This window comes from Cebus imitator, unplaced genomic scaffold, assembly GCF_001604975.1.
Source record: "Cebus imitator isolate Cc_AM_T3 unplaced genomic scaffold, Cebus_imitator-1.0 Scaffold237, whole genome shotgun sequence".
NCBI classification, from domain to species: domain Eukaryota; kingdom Metazoa; phylum Chordata; class Mammalia; order Primates; family Cebidae; genus Cebus; species Cebus imitator.
In genome coordinates, this window is record NW_016107552.1 from 4,187,410 (window position 1) to 4,194,346 (window position 6,937).

Consider the following 6,937-nt stretch of genomic DNA (forward strand, 5'->3'; position numbering starts at 1 on the left):
AGTAGAGACGGGGTTTCACCATGTTGACCAGGATGGTCTCGATCTCTTGACCTTGTGATCCACCCGCCTCGGCCTCCCAAAGTGCTGGGATTACAGGCTTGAGCCACCGCGCCCGGCCTCATAAAACCTTTCTTAGAGCAGAATATTTATTGCCAGGTCTACATCAATACATATTAAATTAGGGCTGTAAAAGTAAAAATCTTAGCTATAATCATACTAATTAGAAGGAGAAAGTGAGGGATGGTCATGGATTGAAAAACCATGCTCACTACCTGGGTGACAAGATCCGTACCCCAAATCTCAGAGCAGCATCATGCAATATACCCATGCCACAAGCCAGGCACATGTACCCCTTGAGTCTAAAATAAATTATTGAAATGTATTGAAACAACTTTTTTAAACAATTATTGAAATTATTTTTTTTTAATCTTATGAACTTATAGATACCTATTTTTAAATTTGAAACATGTCATAATTTAGTATTAAAATATTATTTGGGTGAAGACACAAACCACTCTCATAATAGAAATAAACCTTGCATTTTACAAAGCTGCAATCTGGGTGGTCTGAATGCTCACCAGAATGTCCCAGTGCTTCTCAGGACAGGATTCACAGCTCTGGGAGCCCCGCCTAAAGCTAATTACACATTCACAGCCACACAGGAAGCTCCAGAGTTTCCTTTCCATCGACAACAAGATCATATAATTAAAACCTACTGAGAAAAACAAAGGTAAGGGCTAAACCTTACCTTCCACAAAAGGTAGACAGAATACTATTTAAAAATCAACTCACAGACTCTTACTAGAAATGAAAACTATCTTGGAAGCCATTTTATAGGAAACCCTACATGCAACATCACTGACAAAAAAACATTATTATAGGTAACAAGGGTCTACTATGGGAGGATCCTGACTACTAAAAAGTTATAAGGCAAGTCATTGTGGGCACAACATTCAATGAACATTTATTCTGTGTCCAGGCAAGCCAAGCACCAATTCTCTGGGAACCTGGTCAAAAAGGGCTCAAATATATGGGCATATAAGGACTAGCATAGGACAGGCACAGTGGCTCACGCCTGTAATCCCAGCACTTTGGCAGGCAGGGGTGGATGGATCACTTGAGGTCAGGAGTTTGAGACCAAGCTGGTCAACATGGTGACACCCCGTCTCTACCAAAAATATAAAAATCAGTCAGGTGTGATGGTTCGTGCCTGTAATCCCAGCTACTCGGGAGGCTGAGGCAAGAATATCACTTGAACCCGGGAGGCAGAGGTTGCAATGAGCCGAGATTGTGCCACTGCATTTCATCCTGGTGACACAGTAAGACCCTGTCTTAAAAAAAAAAAAAAAAGACAAAAATACCTACTTTCAAGGAGTTCACAGTCTAGAGGAAGAAATAGGACATATAAATGAACAAAATAGGTCCCCATCCTTTAAATCTACTTTAAGAAACAAAAAAACAGGCCAAGGTTATGTACAGGATACAATGGAAGCAGAAAGATCCCCAACTCTGCCTTACTTTGGGGAATAAAGTAGGAGGTACACCTCAAAGGTGAGAGAGTAAACATAGGTTCAACTGAAGAACTTGGCTAGAATACAGAAATGTCAAAATGAGGACTGGTGGGCAAGGGCCAAAAGACCAGTCACGACCTGGATTTCATGTGACACAGGATGCTAATAAAAGCCGTGCAGTCCTATAACCTGATTTGCAGTTCCTAAAGACTAACCTGGGCTGCTGTGGAAGACAGACTGTACTGAAGTACAGAATGGGAGGGTCGGTTATGAGAAAAACAGAATGCACATCTCCTTCCCTATATCTTTGCTCTGCCTTAATCAAAGCTCTACATTCAAAATAAAAGTGCTACTTTCACTCCACAACTCCCCCAGTAATCTGAAGACCGCCATGGTGCTTCCCTAAACTAGCCTTTCTTCCAAGTCAGTACCACACATTCCCCATCCACTCCTCCAGATTGCAGTATCCTGTGTCCACTGGCATCATACTACACAGGCACCTTGAAACTAGGCACAGATACAAGACAGGTCTGGTCTGGCAAGCACAGAGCTTGGCAAGACTATTATTTCCCTCAATCAAGACAGTGAGTTGCTCCTACCTTAATCTAAGGGGAAAAAATCTGCTCTTCTAGAAGCTTCCAGAGGTTCATAATAAGTTCATGGCTATCTAATATTTTCAAGTCTTTTTCCATAGAAACTGTTGCTAAGCTACTTCTCTCTTTTTTCCCCTAACGTTTTATTACAAAATTTTACAAACACGCAGAAATGTTGAAAGAAGTGCACAGTAAGCAACACCCACTTCTTTCCTTTTCTTCTTAATTTTTTTTCTCTATCATAGCACACTACAGCTTGAACTCCTGGTCTCAAGCAATTCTCCCGCCTCAGCCTCACAAGTGGCTGGGATTACAGGAGCACACAGCCATGCCCAGCTTTTCCTCTTCATTGCTGTGTAATCTGTATTCTAAAAAATCTAAACCTTTATCTGTTAAAATTTTCATCTAGTCAAATCAACTCAAAGTTCCAGCCTTTAGGATAATTTTAAATTCTGACTTTGACTTGAAATCCATTCGTCTTCCTTCTAACAAGTGCTATCTTTAATCTAAGTCACCTGACCACTCAGTATTCTCATCTACAATAAAAAGAAAGTTGCATTCTAAGGCATCTCTATGACACCTTCTGACTCTAAAAACCTTGTAAGATAATTCACATAATTCATGGCGTTACACAGGACAAAGCAATGGTAAGGCTATGTGACACACCACAAGAATCTCTTTCTGGGTCTCCTATACAGTGAGTAGAGAACTGAACTTAAAGTCAAGAGAACTGAGTTCAAGCTCCAGCTCTGCCATACAAGTTGTGCAACTATGGGCAAATCACTTAATCACTTTATATATCTGCAAATCTGTTTCTTCTCCTATAAAGAAGAATTGATAAAATCTAATTTATAGAGTTCTTGTAAAAACTAACATGTGTAGGGCCGGGCGTGGTGGCTCACGCCTATAATCCTAGCACTTTGGGAGGCCTAGGTGGGTGGATCACCTGAGGTCAGGAGTTCAGAACCAGGTGGTCATCATGGTGAAACCCCATCTTTAAAAAAAAAAAAAAACTAAGATGTGTAAACCAACAAGAACATAACTTCTGATATTCTGGTTCCAGAAGTTATTTCATCAGGGATCAAAGGTCAAAGGAAAAAATGGTGCAACAATCCAAGGTCAGTGATGGCAACTTATTTCAGTGATTCAGAAACCCCACACCAACCATTCACTCATGAAAAACACACCAATCAAGTTTCAGAAATATGCCAAAAGGGCATTATAAATTTATCTTACTGTCATACCACATACAGAAGGATTCACCCTGAATAAAGGACAACACGAATTGTCCTGGAAACCATGAGGGAGCTTTAAGAAGTGCTTTCAGCCCTGGCACAGTGTGAGACAGGAACCCTTCTGGGCAACTACAGAGGCAGTCCCCAACCCCTCCATTCTGTAGTCACACCAGGATCTTGACTGCTGTCACTACTTTTTCCTTTAAATTTCTCCTATTCACCTCCATTTGAATCTTTTCCCTTCAATGTTTCAAAAATGATTACTACTTAAAATTATTTAAATAGCAGTTATTTAATTGACATTTTATAATTCCCTGTGCTTATTCAAAAAAAAAAAAAAAAAAAAAAGAAAAGAAAAACTATTATCCAGGAGACTGCTCAACTACGTATGATCCAATCTGTATCCTGGGGTAAGTTAGCCTCTCTGAAATGTCAGTTTCTTCATTGTAAAACAGGGCTGGTAAAACTATGTACCTTCCTTATAAGGATGTTGAGAGGAGGCAATGAAATAATGAACCTAAAGTGGTGGGCAGGTTGGCAACCCAGGGTAAAGATCAGACAACATGAGCTATCATAATTTACAGAAGAATATACTGCATGCCCCATGTATGACTACTGCCTTATTAAAGTAAAAGCAGCAATCCAAAAGATACTTTGTAAGAGAAACCCTGTAAAAGGAATGACTAAAGATTGTTTTTATCTACTACTTACTTTAAATTATATATCATGGCCCACAGATGTCAATAAACAACATTAGCTTCTGGGTTTTTCCCATGGAAAATTACATATTAGGAAAATGCTGAAAATATATGGTAGGGAGTTTACTGGAATGATAATTAAGAGACCTGGATTGTGGTCCCAGGTCTGGTACCATCTGTGTGACCTTGTGCAAGTCACCCAAACTCTGTGAGCCTTGTTTATAAAGGAGAGCAGATTAGTAGCTTTCAGAAGTTCAAAAGTTTTATTTCATAATCTGTACCTTCAGAACATGGAATCAAACAATTTAGGAGGAACTGCTTATTAATTATGACTTTTTATGCCTAACAATACCCCCTGAAAATCCAAAAAGGGTTTTTTAACCGAAGAAATCTAAATATATTTGTCTCTATTATGTCACAAACTTCATTTTCAAAATGTTGAGCTCATATTAAAATTGTAAATTAAAAACAGACTTAAAACACTGAGGAGAAGGAATCACAGTCAAGGGAAATTGTAACTCAGGGAAAAGGCCACATGGGAGTCAGAAAGTGAATGTTGCAAAATGAAGCAAAAGGAACAATCAATTTGATAAAATCATGTGTCTTACAAAAAAAAAATGAAAACTTTGAAAAGAAACTTAGTAAGAAATGTTTAAAATAAATAAATCATAATGTAATGGATTGATCCTATGTTCTATATAGGACCCTATGTACCTACATAAGAAAGGTTATGTATATTCTTCAACATATACATAACCTTTCTTATGGTGAATTATGACACATATTCAGAAAAGTACATTTTATGTACATATTTTAAAGACGTGGAGTGATACTCCATTGAAAAAGTCAAGGATTACTAATAGGGAAAGTCTGAGCCTTGTCATGTCAAGAAACTGCACATGTGCAAGTCAGCACATATTCAAGGTACATGAAAGAGACAAGAGAGAGAGGCAGGGGTAAGATGCCTTCAGATGTGTGACTCTCTACTTAGTTTGAATCCAGACAGAAGTCTAGTACTGCTCAAAAAACTTCAATGCTGCCGGGCGCGGTGGCTCAGCCTGTAATCCCAGCACTTTGGGAGGCCGAGGCGGGTGGATCACGAGGTCAAGAGATCGAGACCATCCTGGTCAACATGGTGAAACCCCGCCTCTACTAAAAATACAAAAATTAGCTGGGCATGGTGGCGCACGCCTGTAGTCCCAGCTACTCGGGAGGCTGAGGCAGGAGAATTGCTTGAACCCAGGAGACGGAGGTTGCGGTGAGCCGAGATCGCGCCATTGCACTCCAGCCTGGGTAACAAGAGCGAAACTCCATCTCAAAAAAAAAAAAACTTCAATGCTTACTGACTGAGGAGGCACAATTTTTAAATGCTTGTTTTTATAAGACCGTATTTTCTTAATTTTTAAAGACAAATTTTATACTATGCCTAAAAATGTAATATGTAGTACATTTAATACGGTAGTTTCCTGTTTCCAGAAATCAATGATATAGATTATGACTTAATGAGGAAAGATGGCATCCAGATCTACCTCTCCCCTCCTTCTACCTCTAACTCCAAGACGAAAGGAACTGCACCCTAGGTCCTCTCCCTACTCCAGGTATGCACTCCCCCTTCAACACCCTCATGGCCACGGAAGGAAAATGCAGCTTTCTGCTTTAACCCCATTCTTCTCACAATTCCTTCCTTTCTGCCTGTACAACCAGTTAAGGAAATCTAAAGGTGAATCTACAGGAGAAAGACCATGCTGCTCAGTCATGCCTGAGTGCCCACTTTAATCATGATAAGGGAGTGATGGTGAACAGGGCCAATGAAGCCCCAGTGGAGGGATGGAGGCCAAGTCATGCTGCAGTGGAGTAGAATAAAAAGCTGAGTAGGAAAGAAAAGGATAAAGAACGTCTCAAAAATTTGGCTTTGTGGGCCGGGCGCGGTGGCTCAAGCCTGTAATCCCAGTACTTTGGGAGGCCGAGGCGGGTGGATCACGAGGTCAAGAGATCGAGACCATCCTGGTCAACATGGTGAAACCCCGTCTCTACTAAAAATACAAAAAATTAGCTGGNTTTTAGTAGAGACGGGGTTTCACCATGTTGACCAGGATGGTCTCGATCTCTTGACCTCGTGATCCACCCGCCTCGGCCTCCCAAAGTACTGGGATTACAGGCTTGAGCCACCGCGCCCGGCCCAATTTTTATATTTTTAATAGAGATGGGGTTTCACCATGTTGGCCAGGCTGGTCTTGAACTCCTGACCTTACGTGATCCATCACTTCAGCTTCCCAAAATGCTAGAATTACAGGTGTGAGCCACTGCACCTGGCCTGAAACTCACATTTAGTTGGGCATACTGTATTTTATTTACCTGGCAACCCTAGGCCTGGCACATAACAGACCCTCAAATAGGGACAATGGAAAAGCACTGGCAGAAAATGGAGCAGCCAGAACACAAGGAATAATATATAAAAGTAAACCAGAGGCAAAAAAGATGGAAAGAAGTCTTGTGCTGTAAGCACTAGGAATATTACTCCCAAATCCCCCTGGCTAAGCAGCCAGTCCTCCTCCACAAGGAAGCCTGACCTACAATTCCAAAGCTACCCTCCAGACTCACCTCCAAATACCCAAGCTCAGAGCAGCGCATCTGTTTCTTCTTAGAGCAGCCACTGTGCTCTGCTTGGTTCACACAGCTCCCTCAAACTGGTGTATTATTCCCCTAACCCCAATGTCCCTCATCCTTCAAAGCAAATCTCAAAGGACATTCCCCTTCCTCACCTCATCCCCATGAAGGACAGCTCAAAGGACCTGTGTCTCCCAATACCCACAATCACACGTGGTCTCCCTCAAGTGTTGTCTGAAGCCCCCAACACTTGAATGATCAATCTTCTAGCACTTATCAACAGACCTTCGGAT